The following is an 18,386-nucleotide window of genomic DNA, read 5'->3' on the forward strand; positions in this document are numbered from 1 at the left end:
CCCCTTCATGTTAGTCCCCCAGGGGATCCTACCCATCCGTTCCCTGAGGGAGTCAAAGTTTGCTTTCCTGAAGTCCAGGGTCCGTATCCTGGTGCAAACCTTTCTTCCCTGCGTCAGGATCCTGAACTCGACCAACTCATGGTCACTGCCCCCCAGATTCTCATCCACTTTTGCTTCCCCCACTAATTCTTCCCGGTTTGTGAGCAGCAGGTCAAGAAAAGCTCCCCCCCTAGTTGGCTCCTCTAGCACTTGCACCAGGAAATTGTCCCCTACGCTTTCTAAAAAGCTTCCTGGATTGTCTATGCACCGCTGTATTGCTCTCCCAGCAGATATCAGGAAAATTAAAGTCACCCATGAGAACCAGGGCGTGCGATCTAGTAGCTTCTGCAAGTTGCTGGAAGAAAGCCTCATCCACCTCATCCCCCTGGTCCGGTGGTCTATAGCAGACTCCCACCACTACATCACTCTTGTTGCTCACACTTCTAAACCTAATCCATAGACACTCAGGTTTTTCTGCAGCATCGTACCGGAGCTCTGAGCATTCATACTGCTCCCTTACATACAGTGCTACTCCCCCACCTTTTCTGCCCTGCCTGTCCTTCCTGAACAGTTTATAACCATCCATGACAGTACTCCAGTCATGTGAGTTATCCCATTCCACACAGTCAAAAGAAAACAAACTCTAATTCTTGCATCTTGTTTGCAATGTTTTCTGCTTCTCGTATAGTTTCTCTCTTTTGTGATTGGTCTTCAGCTATACTTTCTAATGCATCCACAATCTTTGAGCAGGACTCCAGAATTGCACTTGTTGCCACTGCATGTGCCTCCCAGCGAGTATTAGAAAGAGATTTCAACACACGATCATTGCCCAAATATGTTTTAAGAACTGCCCATCGGTGTGTTGAGGCAGAGAAAAATGTATAAAGTGACTGGACTGTTGAGAAAAAACTTACTGCCACGGACAACAATCAACAGCATTGCGGCCAACAAGACTGAGAGAGTGTGCAGCACATGGTATGAATATGGCATATTTATCTGTTCTAAAAGCTTCTTCTGCATTCCTTGATAATGCCCTGACATGCTGGCAGTGTTGTCATAAGACTGACCTCTGCACTTTGAGAAATCTATTTTGCAAACTTGGCACAGATAATGCAGTACTTGATTTGCCATTTCTTCACCAGTGTGGCTTTTCAAATTGAGGAATGTTATAAATCGTTCAACTGGTTTTCCACCTGTGGGAGACACATATCTTAGTACAATACTCAATTGATCAATATGTGAAAGATCAGGTGTAGAGTCAACAGATAAACTGAAGTACCCAGCAGTACTTATTTCATCCACAATAGCTGAATGAACTTTGTCACTCATTAGACCAATGAGTTCATCACATATTGTCTTGGATGAGTATTATGGGTTACCTTTGCTAGCATTCCCACATTTTGAGATATGGCCTGCTAAAAATGGGTCAAACTGAGCCACAAGCTACAACAATCCCAAGAAATTTCCATTCTGCAATGATCCAAACGTGTCATTTGATCCCCGGAAATGCAGACCACGTTCAGCTAATGTTTGAATAACAGCTATAACATGCTGCAAAACATGTTGCCAGTATTCACGCTCCCTTTTGATTTGTTCTTCCCATTTTTGTGTCAATCCAAAGCCCTGTCTTCAATTTAAATATGTCAACATTGAATCTCTGTAAGTAGTGCTATTTTCATGTTGTTCAATTAAAACAGTATTCCGCCAGTCACTAAATCCATCTGCAGCAAACCAGGATGTTGAAGGTTTATATGCAAAAAGTTTGCAAACAAAACAGTACACAGACCCTGTTGATGGTGAATACAGTAGCCATTCTCGAGTGTATTTCTCACCATTCGCTTTCATGCCAAAAAATATTTTTTGTGGACAATATCTTGTTTGTTTGCCATTGGTAAAAGTCCAACGTGATTTCTCAAATGGCCCAGTGTGGTGTTGACAGTCATTTGGTCTGCGATCTATCCAGTAAGCTACATCATCAGTACTGAAATCAACCCACATACCAGGATCTTTTCTCCTATTATTTACAGCATGAGCAGATTCAGTCTGTGACACATCCACACCTTCTAGAACAATGTCTGTTTTACCACCAGGAGTAGGATGATCAGTTACAGTCTCTGACACATCCACATGTTCTGGAATGGTGTTTGTTTCACCAATAGAAGAAGGGTCAGTCTCTGAAACACCTACAGGTTCTGGAACGATGTCTGTGCTACTGAGAGAAGATGTTGCTTCTTATGGATTCACTTTGAAAAATGATGTCAGCTTTGGAAGATTTTGGAAAATTTCACTAGTTTTTTGTTTCTTTTCTTCCACCAGTTTACGTTTCTGTGCTCCACTCAGTTGGTTTTGTTTCATCCTGCCCCTTATCTCAGTTATCTGAACTTAAAAAAAAAAAAAATTACACAACATACACTATTTTTATGTATATATATAATATAAATATAAGAAAGAAAAAAATGAACCAAGTATGTATAACTCAGAAGAATATATCAATAATAAAACGTACATTTATTGCAATACATGACAGGATCTGATTGCCTCACATTATTTCAATCTACGTTAGTAGAACGCCCCCCTGGTTTAGGTGGGGATAAGTAATAAAAAAAGAACAGAAAAATGGGGGAAGAGTGTGTAGTGGAGTGTAAGGAAGTCTAACAAAGTTCTGATTTTTCCCATGATGGCTACTTTGATGCTTTTTTTGAAATATCAAATATCAATTTTTTTCCAAAAAAAAAATCTCATTTTTTTTGGTGCCCCCTGCTTTGCTGGTGCCCTAAGCACGTGCTTAGTCTGCCTATTGGGTAATCCAGCCCTGCTGAGTATGCATCCCAAAGAAGCATAAAAGAAAGGAGAAAGCGAATCTCTGAAGAAAAACTCAAAAGATTTACACAGAAATCAATACACAGACAGTGGTGGCGAGAGATCAAACCCACTGGTGATCGAAGATTAACAAACTCATGGCTGGCAGATGGATATCTCAAAAGAGAGAGAGAGAGACTCATTATCAGTTCACAAAAGCAGTCCTTAAGGCTTAATTATGTTCAAAACAAAATTGACCAACAGAACTGCTCCCCGAAATGCAGAACATGTTCTGAAGGAGAAGAGATCGTGAAGCATGCATTGAGCACCCGCAGGAGCGTGGCTAGGAGAGAATATATGAACTAACAATGAGGTAGCCAAGCGTCTGCTTTGGAGCATCTAGGGCAAGTATGGATTTAAATGCACCATGCGGTATTATGACCACTGAATTGAAAGTGCTCTAGAGAATGAAGAGGCTAAGATTTTATAGCATCTGGCAATTGTCACATACCAGATAGTGCAGGCAAACAGGCCAGGCATAATTGTTGTAGAAATGAAGACAAACAAGACCACGTTAATTGATATTGCCATACCAACAGACAGAAAAACCGAAAAGAAACAAGAAAAGAAGATGGCAAAGGATAAAGAACTCTGCCATGCAGTGCAACAATTACAGAAAACTCGAACAAAGACAATCCCAGTGATTGCTGGAGCACTTGGAGCAATCCCCAAGGGGATGAATGAGTGGCTCAATAACATGGTAGGACCACAAGCCATCATGATCATTGACCTCCAGAAGATAGTAGCAGAAGATAGTAGCACTAGACCTACCACAGAACCACTAACCCAGGAACCTATCCTTGCAACAAAGCCCGTTGCCAACTGTGTCCACATATCTATTCAGGGGACACCATCATAGGTCCTAATCACATCAGCCACACTATCAGAGGCTCGTTCACTTGCACATCTACCAATGTGATATATGCCATCATGTGCCAGCAATGCCCCTCTGCCATGTACATTGGTCAAACTGGACAGTCTCTACGTAAAAGAATAAATGGACACAAATCAGATGTCAAGAATTATAACGTTCATAAACCAGTCGGAGAACACTTCAATCTCTCTGGTCACTCGATCTCTGACCTAAAAGTCGCAATATTACAACAAAAAGACTTCAAAAACAGACTCCAACGAGAGACTGCTGAATTGGAATTAATTTGCAAACTGGATACAATTAACTTAGGCTTGAATGGAGACTGGGAGTGGATGAGTCATTACACAAAGTAAAACTATTTCCCCATGTTTATCCCCCCACCCCCCCCCGCCCCACTGTTCCTCGGACGTTCTTGTTAACTGCTGGAAATGGCCCACCTTGATTATCACTACAAAAGGTTTTCTTTCCCCCCCCCCCCCCCCGCTCTCCTGCTGGTAATAGTTCATCTTAAGTGATCACTCTACTTACAGTGTGTATGATAACACCCATTTTTTCATGTTCTGTGTGTATATAAATCTCTTCACTGTATTTTCCACTGAATGCATCCAATGAAGTGAGCTATAGCTCATGAAAGCTTATGCTCAAATAAATTGGTTAAGCTCTAAGATGCCACAAGTACTCCTTTTCTTTTTCCAGAAGATAGTAGCACTATTAGGCACTGTGAGAATTTTCAGGAAAGTCAAAGGAGAACAAGTGCACGTGAGCACCTAAAATGCAGAAATTCTGCAGCGGGTTTAACTGACTACCCAAATCTACAGAGTCCGTTTGTGGGCAGGATTTATTGATGACTCGTGGGGAGAAATTTTAGACAGTAGCCTTACACTTTGTATGCTTAAAGATCTTGTACGTTGTAAAGGCTTTTTGTTGTTTGTTTGGGGTTTTTTTTTGTTTTTTGTTTTGGTTGGTAGGTTGTTTTTTTTAATCCCCATGATGTAAACTGAGGGATCCTAATAATAAATTACTTTGGTCTCATTTGTGGTGATTTTTCTGGGCTGAGACTAGCTGGCCTTCTTGTCCACTCAGATAATTTGACAACATAAACAGAGCTGTTGCAAGTTGTAGATTGTTAAGCAGAGAAATTACTTGTAAATTAAAATCTCTACATTCTGCAGCAGGAATTAGCTGGTTCACACTCAGTAACTAGCTACCAGAAGCAAAAAAGCAAGGGTCAGACTCTCCAATGCTTTGCAATTTTACTTATGCAAGTGTAAAGCTGGTGTAAACCACAATCATTCTGAGTAAAAGACAGTGGTGAATGAGGCCCAGCATCTTTGGAGCTGTTAGAGAAAGACATGTTACTAATGTGGATTTTGTTAAGAATTGAAATTACTCAAAGATAATGAGATAAAGCAAAGAACAAACCAAATCATTGATGGAAAGGTTGGTAGAAGGGTGGTCTGAAGCTCAATGAGGTAGTTAAGGGAACAAAAAATTATCTCATTGCTGAAACTACAAACAAAGCAGAGCAGTACAATATGCCACATTCAGGAATGTCCTGGCCATGTTGATATGTGTATCTGGCACTCAAACAACAGAGAATTATTGCGGCTGATATGGTAATTGCAGAGGTATAGAAAAAAGTGGGTGGGTCATGTGAAATTCATGACATACTTGAGGTGAACTCACAGCAGAAGTATTAGTCACTTTTTAAATTGTGTACACGGATCTCTCTGTGTGACTTGTTTTGTAGAAAGCATATTGTTCATTCTCAAGAGGTTTAAAAATCTGCTCCATCTCAGTGCTGTTTTTTGTTCTAGAGATATTTTGCAACATGCTTTCACTCCTTTGGCCTACGCTGACAAATATGCCTACATATGCATACCTATTAGTGCCAGAGAAAGTCTGTGGTCTGTAACTGGCCCTTTCAGTACTAGTGCTTGTGGCTGTATTGTAACCATGTTTAAAACTATTTTTGAACACAGTTTTCCCAAACATGGTTTATGTAACATGGGCTGTGTTTACACTCAGAATATTTACAAAGCCTGAGTCTAATATTGCAATCCTATCGAAGGACATGTCCAAGATTTCTACATAGTTTGGAAACAGAGTTAAGGCTCCCTCCATACTACAGGATGGAGCTGTGTTGTAATCAGGTCATGCCATATTAGGCATGCCTTCACTAGGAAATCTTACCATGGTTCTGTACTATTTGTGAGGAGTGGAGTAATGTGAGACTATGCTTAATGTAACTTGTCTTTGTCTACACTGATTAGTCCATCTTAATGGGCATCATGTCAGTGTGAACTAGACTCCTTGCAATCATGTTTAAGCTTGATAGGATTTCCTTGCGAAGTCAAACCCACTGTAACTGTGTCGCCTGACATGACTGTAATTGTAGATGAGTCCTCATCCATGGGATTAAGCCCTGCTGACATGAGTAGTCCATTGACACCAATGGGACTACTGATGCGAACAAGGATTACTTATATGGTCAATGATGCAGGATCAACACAGTATTACAACCATCTCCGGAAAATGTATTGATTTCACTGCAAGGAGCATCTGACATTTAAAATCACCAGTCAATTCTAGCTTCCAAATTGTCAGATGAAAAAGGTAAGATACAAGGAAAATGAAGTACTAATGTGAATAAGTATCTGTTAACTTTATTTTCTTCTCTCTTTCTTTTTTAAATTGATTTTAGCCTCCAGACTGTCTGAAGCTTGAAAGCATAACTAATTTGCTAGAGGTGTATTTTCAGTTTTGGGGAGTTAAAGGTATAAATGCAAAATAAATTTAAAAAAAAACTGTAAGCAACAGTGAAATAAACCATTTGATTTTTTTTCTTCTTTTCTTATCTAAAAGGACCATATTTAAACCAGAGAGTCAACTGTGGAATCACTTTTGACTTTTCAAAGTTAAAATACCCCTAACTGAAATTTCAGCCAAAGATTTGGTCAAAAGCAGGACAGTAGCCTTTGCCAAAAATTAATGTAAATTAGAATAAAGCTGCCTGGTTTTTGATTGGTGCTGTCTTACCATCTACTTCAGGAGAACTTAAGAAAGGCACATTTTATTGGTGGGAAGGGGCACAGAAAAGTCATCAGATGATCTTACTATGAGCTCCTAAAGGTGTCCAAGTTTAAGAACAAAAATATGCAGAGCCCATTACACCCACACTGCCCACCATGTGCCAGGTAACTCATGGTCGAATTGCACGCTGTGTATCTGCCTGCAGAAGAGGCTCTCTATAGCATTTCCTCTGGATCCCATGGCGGGTCCAGCACCAGGAACTGCATATGGAGAAGCTTTAGTAACTCCTGAATGGATCCCCCTCTGTATGGTGTATTCCCATACCTCCTCTCCTTACCCCCCTCCCGCCCCCGCCACACACACACCCCATATGAAGGTACCAGAATTACTGCCCACAAGGAAATAGGGAGCTGGAAGAAAGCTAAAAGGTTCCATGAGACAGTGCAGAGGCACAGGGCCTATGCATTGATGGTTCCTTTACCCAGAGAATCCCCTGAGACCCACACTCTGATGGCAGAAATTGGGGGATGCTCCATGGATGGAACTCACTGAATTTTCTCCATGGATCTTTTCACCAGTATGGGGAAAGCTGGGCTTGAGGAAGGAGCACACCACACACGTAGAGTGTCACTCAGTTGTCACTTCAAATACTTCAAATGGCCAACTTAAGAGGATTGCCACCAGTCAGATGGGTATTTTGCAGTAAGAAATACAAGTAGTTGTTTTCTCTTTTTCAGTTCTTTACTCAAATGAGCTATTTATTAACTGACCACTTCATTGCTACAATGTCCAGTGTATAAACATTAACCAAGGAAGTGATGAATCTACCCAGTTGCACAGTTGACTGCTGACTTTTCAGCTTGAAATGTTTATCGTTCATACAGTATCTGCCAGGTGAAGATATACAGTATCTTCATCGAACCGAAATAAGAGCCAACCACGTAGAGTTGCAAACTTTCCCATTTTCAGTTGAACCATTCCCTTTTTTTCTCTATAAACGTCCTAGAAAATCCTGCCTATTTTAGACAGGGAAGGTCCCATTGCTAAATCTCTAGCAGTCCTGCTATGGAAAATTCTCCCCTGACCCTCTCAGAAATGTCATTCAGAGTCTCTCAGATAGCTTTCAGCATTCTTAAGGGGGACACATTTCACCCTTTTTTCCCCCTGTAATATTTAAAGCGGACAGGTGGCAACCCAACTGGTGGCAAATTCCGAAGTATTTATATCTTTTAACTCACAAATGAAATGAAGATGTAATTGGAAATGTCATGCATTGAGTGCATGAGTAATGTGCCCACAAATCAATCATCCAAAATAAACTGGGTTATTATGTGCACTTGTTTGTAGTGCACAGTAGCTATTTGCAGACAGACAAGCTGAAAGCACTCGCCTGATTCTCCGTTGCCCTGCCCCTTGTGTAGAGATTTAGAGCCAGATTCTCTGGTCTGCCTAGTTCACTTTGTGCCGCTTATGCTTTGCTCAGGCACAGTGGAAAATCTAGCCCTTACACCAGACTGGGCATAAAACACTTCCAAGTCAGAATTCTGTATTCTATTATATCAGCATTTTACACCCACTTTGGACTCAATACAAGTGTAAACGACTATGCTAGCTACAAGGCCGTGGAGAATCAGTTCCAATGGGCCAGCTGATGTAAACTGGCATAGCATGTGGCCCAACCTGTTTAAAGAGAGTCAGGATTTTAAAAATGAAATTAAAAAAAAACCAACAATCAAAAAACAAAAAAACCATGCTTGTGTTGCTAATTTAATGTTAAATTATTAAAATAAAAAGAATTCACCAGGTAAGGCTGGTAGTTTACTATTTTGCACCTCCATCAGCTTGGATAATGAAACGGGAGTTGTCAGTTGATTTTATTTCTAGTCTCTTTCACTTCCTGCACTAGGAAAGTGCCATTGCCTTGATGTTCAAAACATATCAGGAATATTTTTTTTTAAATGTTTTCATTGGCAATTTAAAAATATATATGCAAGCATTCCTATTTATATGATGTTTTGTAAAATCCTCTTTTGTTTTCTTTTGAAACCCAAATTTGAAGTCAATAGGCTCTGTTCCCACAAACATGTATGTGCTTCACTTTAAGTACATGAGTAGTTCCACTGCAGCCACTAGAAATAAATACTTAAAGTTAAACCCATATGTAAGTGTTTGCAGGATTGGGGCCTAAAATTGCTGGATAATGCCTCTTTAAAACATTTAGAACAGGCTAAGTGTCTTACAAAAATCATCTTCATTTTACATAAATATTTTGTTGCTTCATGTTTAAATGTATTTAGCTTATAAAGCACACCAATAGACTGAACTCTCATTGTAAAACACTAAAGAAAGGGGCCATTTTCTAATTTTCACTAAGGCCCTTTTACACCATGCCAGCAGTGTAAAGGGGCTTTAAAGTGAATGTAAATATATAAGAATTTTATAACCATTTTAAAGCCCCTTTATATTGCCAGAGTGGTATAAAGGGGCCTCAGTCTAAATGAAAATTAGGCCCAGAAACTCTTTAGATATGCTAATGATGTCTATATATTAGACTAAGCCCACTTTACACCACTCAAAGAGAGCCCTTAAAGGGGATATAAATATAATTTACTACCATTATCAGGCCCAATTATAAAACACAAGAAGCTATATTGGGCGAACAAAACCCAGGAACTACACTACATGGTAGAGATGCCACAAAGGAAAAAATATGGAAAAAAATCTAATGTGTCTTTAAAAATCAGTTTACTCTAATCTGGAACTACTAATACTAAAATGGTTTATTCATCATTGTATGATTATTGCATAACTCACTTCACTACAGAGTTAAGGTTGTCTAGCTGGGCCTTTATTACCTTAACTAGTTTGAATTTCATTTATGTATAGATTTAACTCTGCATTTTCTGAGTTTATAATGCTTGGTTTGGGGATAACAACACCATCCCTGCAATATTTTTTTACTGTTAAGTTACTGGTACATACCCTCAACCTTAACTCCACCTTAACATTGTTTTTTGTCTGGAGATTCTGTATATATCTCCTGTAACCGTGCTGTAACATTTGGAAGGTAAATATTATTCCCATTTTCAGGTGGGGAAACTGAGGCATAGAGTGAGTAAAGGACTTGTCAAAGGTCACTGAGTGAGTCAGTGTCAAACGCAGGAATAGACACAGGAATCCAGATTCCCAGTCCCCTGCTGAAACCATTAGATAAAACTTTATTTAGGATGCCAAACTCAGTTATAACAATGAATGGTTTTTTGAACTTGAAAATATGACATCGTTTGACATAGCTCCTTCTATAAAAATAAGAAGTGATTCAACATGCACTTACTTGAAACTAATAATTAGATGAGACCATCCCAAACATTTCCATTAGAGAATTATTTTTCCATTTATACTTTGGGAGCCAAATTACATTTAATTTACATTTACATTTATATTATTTTACCAAATAAATTACATTTACTTTACTATTCCAACTGATTTGTACACGAACAGGATTTATCCTTAAAAGGGTATTCTTTGGTGCATCTGCTGACTGAGTCTAATTTTTTTTAATGTCAACGGTTCCCAGGAAACACCTTAAAAAGTCCTTATCCTCCAGCTGGAATTTCCCATCTTGGAAATTCCCCATCCCCAGTTGATTTCATGTTACTTTAATTAGGATTTTTGATAATCACAGGGATATTAGTCAACATATTTTTATCTGGAACTCATCCTCATATGGTCAGTGGACTGAAATGAATTTTCAATGACTAGAGAGTCAATGGGACAAATTCAGATCTGAGGTAAGCATGTGCAACCCCAGTAAAGTAACTGGAAGTCTATGGAAGATCCAGAAATAGAAGAAGATAGAGCTCCTAACTTCCAGTCCTGTACTTTAACCTTAGGGACATTTGGGACATTCTCTTCTCTTCTCTTTACACCCAAAACTCAAGTCAACCCTTTATAAGGGTGGTTTTTTTTGTTTGTTTGTTTTTAAATAAAGATCTACTTTTGTACCCCACTGTTTTTCACTTTTTAACACCTCTGCACTTTTTGGTTCTAGCCAGAGATGAAAATACAAGTATCACTATACAACCAGGAAGACTTCTCTTGATATATATATATATATAGCCTAACTGGAAGCAGGGAGTACTGAAAATCTCTTGATAAAGTCCATTCTTGTGAGATTTCCAACCCAGCTTTCTAGCCACTAGATAAGAGTATCTGTTTCTAATACAGAGGAGTAAAATAGTTCCTGCACATCTGAATGGCAATCAAGAAGAGAGAGTAAAAATAAATGATCAGTCCTTCACCCCACCTCCACCTTAGATTTTTGAACTCTTGAATGTTTCTAAAATAGGCATGAGTTAGCCTTGCGCCCTGAGAAAAAAAAATCCAGGCTCCAAAATCTTCACAAGCTTTTTTTCCATGTAACCTGATATTTTCACCTGTCTTTCCTGACATGCTCTACTGTCTGTTATTAGCAATTGGTCTGGCACCAAATTGAAAATGTTCTTGCTGTTGCATTCACACAATGAGGTGCTCTTCAGAGAGAACAGTGACCTTTTCTTACTGTGTTTTTGCTGCTGAGGTCATAATACTGATTTTTGGGTGTTCTCTCCTTTATTGTTTATACAAATGAAAGCATACAAATGAAAGCAAGTTACTGTTCAGAGGAATTCATGCCTTTCTTTCCCACATTAACCATGAACAGTAACTCGCTTTTTTTTTTAATGGATCTGAGGTTATGTCTACACTACAAGCACCGCAGTTGCACAGCTGCAGCACTCTTGTTACGGGGCTATAGTGCTGTAGTGTAGACACTTCCTACAGCAACAGAAGGAAGCTTTCCGTCACTGTAGTAAATCCACCTCCTCAAGAAGTTGTAGCTAGGTTAATGGAAGAATTCTTGTATTGATCTAGTGGTGTCTCCACCAGGGCTTAGGTCAGCTTAACTATGTCTCTCAGGAGTGTTAATATATTTATCAGGTGACAGTAGATTTATTTCCATAAAGTACTTGTATATGCCGATTCTTAAGAACAATTCTTTATTATGCTGTTCTTTGTAAATAATGTTTGCTATACTCTCCACCTTCAAATGCCTTCTCCAGATGCAGTTGTGCAGTTATACCTACAAGAAACCATGATGTTTGATGGTGATTTGACTGTTCATCAGTCAGAACAGATGATTTTATTTTATGTATTTATTTAAAAATCTAAGATAATAGGGAACCATTAGGAATCCCCATAGTTAACGTATAGAATCACGTGATTTTATTTTCTTTAGCCTCATCCTCCCTCCCACCTGCAGTTGTTTGTCACACCTACATGTTGTTTCTTGTCCCAGATTGGCCCTGATCCTTCAAGCACCTGTTTAAATGATTAATTTTATTAACATTAGTAATCCTATCGACTTCAATGGGACTACTCATGCAAATAAAGTATGCATATGCCTAATGGTTTGCAGGGTGAATGAATTTAGACTTTAAGTTCTTCAGGGCACAGACTGTCTCTTGCTGTGCTATAGATGCTGTCGCATATAAGTTGTTATAGTGTTTTAGATTAATGTTATTTTAAATGCCCCCAAAACACCGTTAACATAGGGTTAGGGTTGCCCAGTGGTGCCTCGTGCCCTTCCAGAGTGTGGGGAGTGGCTAGACTTAAACCTCTGAAAACCAGGAAACACAAAGTTAAGCTACACACCACCTTAATTCCTCTCCTTGGAGCTGGCAATAACCCCTGGGAACGGGTCAGTAAGGAGAGTGTCACGATAAGTAGATAGGAGGAAATTCTAAGAGAATGTGCCATTGTTTGTGTGGTGCTCCATGGGTTTGAATTCCAGCATTTATCTACATGCATTCCAACTCCCTTCACTGTGTTAGGTGTAGCTGTAAGGAAGGGTGGAGGGATTAGTTGAAGCAGCTTGATAGAGCTGTTACTGTGACATTGCAAGCGGTGTATGTGCATTTCGAAGGATTGAATATTCCTCGTTTCACCACTGAGTTTTGTAGAGCTGCCGAGGTGATCTTCTTGCCATGGAGATTGGTGGCAGTCCAATGGCACACAGGACAGTGGTCTCCAGGCTTCAGTGATGGGTAAGTGAAGGCAGTGTCTCAGCAAGAATCCTTTAGGCAAGGGTGAGGGCATGGTAACATTTATCAAGTCTGGGGTGGTATGTGAGGAGTAGGCTCAGCATCTGAGTATAGGCCAGGTATAGATAGCTCCTGTTTGCTGTGCCTGACCTAGACCAAAGTTTTGCCTTTGCAAAGAGAAGGTGTTAGACTGTGCTCTATAGGGCTCATGTGATCTCTTCCCAAAGCGTTATGTAACATCTGTGAGAGTAGAGTACTAGCATGTGTGTTACAGGTGTATTGGGGCATTGCTCAAAGAGGGCAGACTTAAGGTTGTGTTGTGGGGGTGGTGTGTAACTTAACTTTGTATTTCCTGGTTTTCAGAGGTTTAAGTTTAATCACTCTTCACATTCTGGAAGGGCACCAGGCATCACTGAGCAACGGGGCATTTAATTTCCTTGTTTTCTAAAAAATGCTCTCCCGAGCTGTCCTCCCCACTGACAGGCAGGTGCCAACGTGGCATACACAGACTGAGGAGCAGAGGAGAGGCTGCAGGAATTCTGTAGGGAGTAGCATGGAGTCAGTGGGCACAGTTTTTGAAGTGGGTGGGGGCAGACATCACAGGGGCATGAGAAGAAGGATGACCCAGTAGGTAGGACCTGGGGCTTGGAAAACCTGGGTTAAATTCCCTGATCTGCAACAGACTTCCTGTGTGACGTATGGGGATGATGGCACTTCTCCACCTTACAGGGGTGTTGTGAGGATAAATACATTACAGAGTCAGGTGTTCAGCTCCTATGGCACTTGGGGCCAGCCACCATATGAAAAAGGAGCAGCTGTCATTGGTTGATGGTTGGATACGTTAGACCTGGGGGGACAGATCTGAAACCCCTCCAACATCTCAGCACAGCTCTGACCACTTCCTCTCCACCCCACTCTTCCCTGCGCTCTTCCAACACTCCCTCCCCCGCACTGCTCCAACCCTTATTTGCCCCCAACAGCTCAGAAACCCCTGTCACTGCTCCAACTCCTCCAACAGTTCCTCCAACACGTCCATTGCTCTGAACCCCTCACGCACAAACTGCTGCTGCACGCCCCACTCCCACATCCTGAGTGCTTTAAGCCTGGCTACACACTCCAGCTCCTAACCCTCCCACCTCCCCAACTCCTTTCTCCTCACCACTCCACACCCCTGGTAAGATTGGAGGGGCCATAGGGTGGTGGTGTCACTAATCCCCTTCACTACCCCTGCTACCACCCCCATGCTATCGCTCCCACTTCCTCTCATCCGCATCCCTTCCCCCTGGCCTGAGTTCCCCCAACTCCTCTCCCTCACAACTCTTTCCAATTTATTCCTCTCCCTCTAATCCCTTCCTTTCTCTTCAATCCCAAATCCCTCTCCCCTTATTCCCTGCTACTCCCCCACTCCCAATGTCCCCCCCTCCTCTCCCAACCCTCACACTCTCAGCACTGGTCCCTCAGACACCCAGTGCTGCTCTGGCACTTCCATGTTCCCTAGCTTGGCCCCCAAAAAGGTATAAGAATTTAAAAATGTTATGAGCATCTCATGTTAAGGGGACTGCGTATCAGGAACCCCCTGACTCAGTTACATTGTTTATTGTACATTGTGGTATTTATTATCTTTCAGAAAATAGTTAGAGCCTCTTCTAAATTTGCAGTGCAAAGTGAAAAACCCAAACCCTTAACAGAAGCAAACAGTAGCAACATTCAGGCTGCCTGGAAAGCATCTTGCTGTAGTCTTCCTGCACACGCACATTCAATGTCTTTGATTCATGAGTTTTAGCATGTACTGTTCTCAAGAGCTAAATTCTATGGTCAATAACATTTTCAATATTGCTTCCCCAAAGGGGCAGTGGCAAGTGCTAGTGAGATAAATGTCAAGTAACTGAAATCAGTTGGGGGACAATCAGACATATTTGGAGCCCAGATGTGTGCAAAAAAAGCATTATAACTTAGAAGAACCAATAGTTTTTGTAAAATGCTGTTCTTTCAGGGGCTTTATCTCAGGAACACCTTGCTCAAATGACCCCCCAAGTCTGGACCACTAACACTACTAAGCATCCCTAAGAGACACTGAAAGTTTCAAGACAATCCAAGTAAGCATGCAGATTTTAGAGTACTTAGAAGTATCTACCTCTAAACAGAACCTGCTGCTCAACCTGGACCATACAAAGCTGGTGCTTCAGTATAATAGAAGATAAATTAGGCACTACTGTTGATTTTTTTTAAGAACATAAGAATGGCCATATTGGGTCAGACCAATCGTCCATCTAGCCCAATGTCTTGTCTTCCAACAGAGGCCAGTGCCAGATGCTTCAGAGAGAATGAAGAGAACAGGGCAATTACCTGGTGGTACATCCCTTGTCATCCAGTCCCAGCTTCTGGCAGTCAGAGGTTCAGGAACAACCAGAGAATGGGGTAGAGTCCCTGACTATCTTGTCCATTGATCAACCTACTCTCCATGAATTTATCTAATTGAATCAATGTTGCAAGAGACCATTCAAAGGTGAAATGAGCAGTTAACATCTCTACCGTCATAGGACAAGGGAGGGTTAGTAGGTTACAAATTGTTGTAATAAGCTGTAAATCCAGTGTCTTTATTAAGACCATGATTTTTGGTGTCTCGGAGAGTTATGAATTTAAGTTCCCAGGCTTATCTTTTGAATCTGTTGCACAGGTTTCATTTGAGGACGAGGACTGAGAGGTCAGATATGGAATGATTGTTTTGTTAAAAGTGTCCACCCATGAGTGATATGGTGGTTTTGTCTTTTATTATTTTTCTGTACGAATTCACTCGAGAGCATAGTGATTGTCCGGTTTCACCCACATAGTTGTTACTGGGGCATTTAGTGCACTGGATGAGGTACACTACACATGGTGATAGGCATGTGTAGGACCCTTGGATCTTGAAAGGTGTCTTGTGGGGGTTTTGATCATCAGAGCAGGTGATATCTGCAGGTTTTCCATCTGTTGATATAGCAGAGGCGTGATGTGTAATTACTTTGTGTGATATAAAAAGTATATCTAGATGTTCCAGCTTAACTTTCAATTTCTTTTCCTCAAGGTTTTATTGTTGTTGTTTTAAATAAGGAATTTTTCTTTAAAGAAAAGTATTTCTAAGATCTTGGCCCTGATCTTGCAACGATGTCAAAAGGGCTCCCTGCAGACACAAGGATGCTCTACTGGGAAGTCAGCTGAGGGACCAGGAGCCTTGTGGCTATTTTTTTGTTTTACTTATAATTTGATGTAAAACCATTTTAAATTGATAAGTACACATTTTGAAAAGTCACCTGAAGCGATTATTGCCAGGGAGAACAATTATGATGAGTTATCATTTATCTAGCACAGTGTGCAGTGTACCGTGAGGTTATTTTGAATTTGTTTTGGGACCTGTGTCACAATAAAACAATTAGTTTAAAAAATGTGAAGAATGAACAGAAAAGGGAGGGGTAATTAATTCCCCCTTTTAGGGCTTGATCCTTGTTCATGCTGAGTTGTACTTGTACTCCATGAGTAGTCCCATTGAACCAATGTCTACACCACCTTGTCTACACTAGGGGCTTGTCTACTAATTCAAATTAAAATGCTGCAGCAGCACAAGTGTGCTGCTGTAGTGCTTCAGTGAAGACGCTACCTACACTGATGGGAAGGATTCTCTTGTTGGCATAGGTAATCCACCTGCCCACGAGATGGTAGCTAGGTCAGTGGGAGAATTCTCCTGTCAATCTAGCGCTGTCTACACCAGGGGCTAGGTCAGTTGAACTGTGTAGCTCAGGGGTGTGGATTTTTTACACCTCTGAGTGACGTAGTTATACCATCCTAATATCCTAGTGTAGAGCAGGACTAGGGTTCCTGAGCATGGCCCAGTGGTTAGGGCACTGGTTTAGGATTTGGGAACGTTTGGGCTCAATTCATTGCTCCACCACTGACTTCATGTGTGACCTTGGGCAAATGACTTAGGGCTGATCTACACGAAGAACGGACATCGGGATAGCTGCATCTCTCTGGGGTGTGAAAAATTCACACCCCCGGTGAGATGTAGCTATACCAACCGTACCCCCAGTGTAAACAGCACTAGGGTCAACAGAGGAATTGTTCCATTGCCTTAGCTACTGCCTCTCGGAGAGATGGATTACCCATGCCAACAGGAGAACCCCTTCCGTCAGCGTAGGTAGTGTCTACAGTGTTACACTACCACAGCTGCAGCAGCGTTTTAAGTGTAGACATACCCTTACTATTTCCATTCCTCGTCTCTATGATGGGCTTAATAGCAGTCCCCGCCTTACAGGGGTGTTGTGAGCATATAATACAAGGGCTCCTGCTTGTGTTAAGGGTACCGTTGAATTGGGGCTGGGGCTGGTGATAAACTTCCCTAGTGTAGACATGGCCCAGCTGACACTTAGCAGGGTTGGTTTCAAGGGGCCTGTGAGGGAGAGGGCGGGAAAGGGAGACAGAGAAGGATGGAGAAGGGGCTAGATAAAGCCCAGGAGAGAGAGAGAGAAGAGGAAGGAGACAGGGGAGGCAGGGAGAGCAGGAGGCGGGCAGGAGAAGCAAAGGGAGAGAAGAAAGGAGAAGGCAGGGGCTGGGGAAGAGGGTAGGAGTGAGAAGGGAAGGATGGAGAGATAGCCAGGAAAGGAGGCGGGAAAGAGGGAGGGAGAGGAGCAGCCGCAACTCATTTGAATAGCTGCCTCATTGTATCGCGGCTCTCCAGGCTCCTCCCAGGGGCTGCCTCAGAAACCAAGTATTCAAACAGGAGTCCAAGGGGAAGAAATGTGAATCCCGCCCCCTTTCAAGCCGAGAGAAAAAAGCCAGACAGCACTGCCGTGACACCAGCATTAGGTTCACTTCAAGCATGTCCTGGGGGGGGGGGGGGAGACACAGCAGAGTTGGGGGGGGGAAGGGAGAGGGAGAGAGAGAGGAGTCGGGGCTGCTTTGCCAGAGGTGGCTGCTGCTGTCTCCTTATCCTGCTCCTCTGCCCCCCCCCCCACCGGCTGAGTTCATTCACTGGGATTGGTTTCAAATGACGCCATCTCTTTATTTTTACACCAATGACCTCATCCCAGCAGCTTGAAGTTTACTGACCAGCAAAACTCTCTCCCCCACCCCCCCCCCCACTCCTTGTGTCTGTTTGTTCTAGCCATTTATTAGTAATTGTGTGGTTCCTTTTGGAAACCTCAGCCTTTTAAACTTTCTTTTCCCTTCGCAGCTTTTTTTCTTCTTCTTCCCCCCCTTCGTTTTCTCAAGCCATCTGGAGGAGGGGGGGGGGGGGGGAGAAAAGATCCAAACGTTTCCTCTCTCTCCTCCTTCCCCCCCCCCGTCCCCCCCTTTAAATAGATCAGAATAAAGTTTTAAAGAAGAAGAACAGCCTGGAGCTTCCCAGCGGCTGGAAGGAGAGAAAGTTGGGTCTGGCAGCAGCTCCAGCAGCGAAGAAGCTGGTGGTAACTTTTTTTTTCCTTCTCCAGGAAACAAACCGGGGGGGGGGGGGGAGTAAGTGTTGAAAA

The 18,386-nt window shown here is 41.8% G+C and overlaps 1 protein-coding gene across 1 annotated transcript in view; it reads left to right on the forward strand.

The window, feature by feature from the left end:
• The first annotated feature begins 18,211 nt into the window (after positions 1 to 18,211).
• DUSP16 (dual specificity phosphatase 16) overlaps positions 18,212 to 18,386 on the forward strand; it is an 88,952-nt gene continuing 88,777 nt past the window's right edge. The window contains exon 1 of the mRNA XM_074936272.1: positions 18,212 to 18,323. The gene's annotated coding sequence lies outside the window, so the exon portion shown is untranslated. The remainder of the gene's footprint in view (positions 18,324 to 18,386) is intronic.

Source organism: Natator depressus, chromosome 1 (genome assembly GCF_965152275.1).
Source record: "Natator depressus isolate rNatDep1 chromosome 1, rNatDep2.hap1, whole genome shotgun sequence".
Taxonomy (NCBI): domain Eukaryota; kingdom Metazoa; phylum Chordata; order Testudines; family Cheloniidae; genus Natator; species Natator depressus.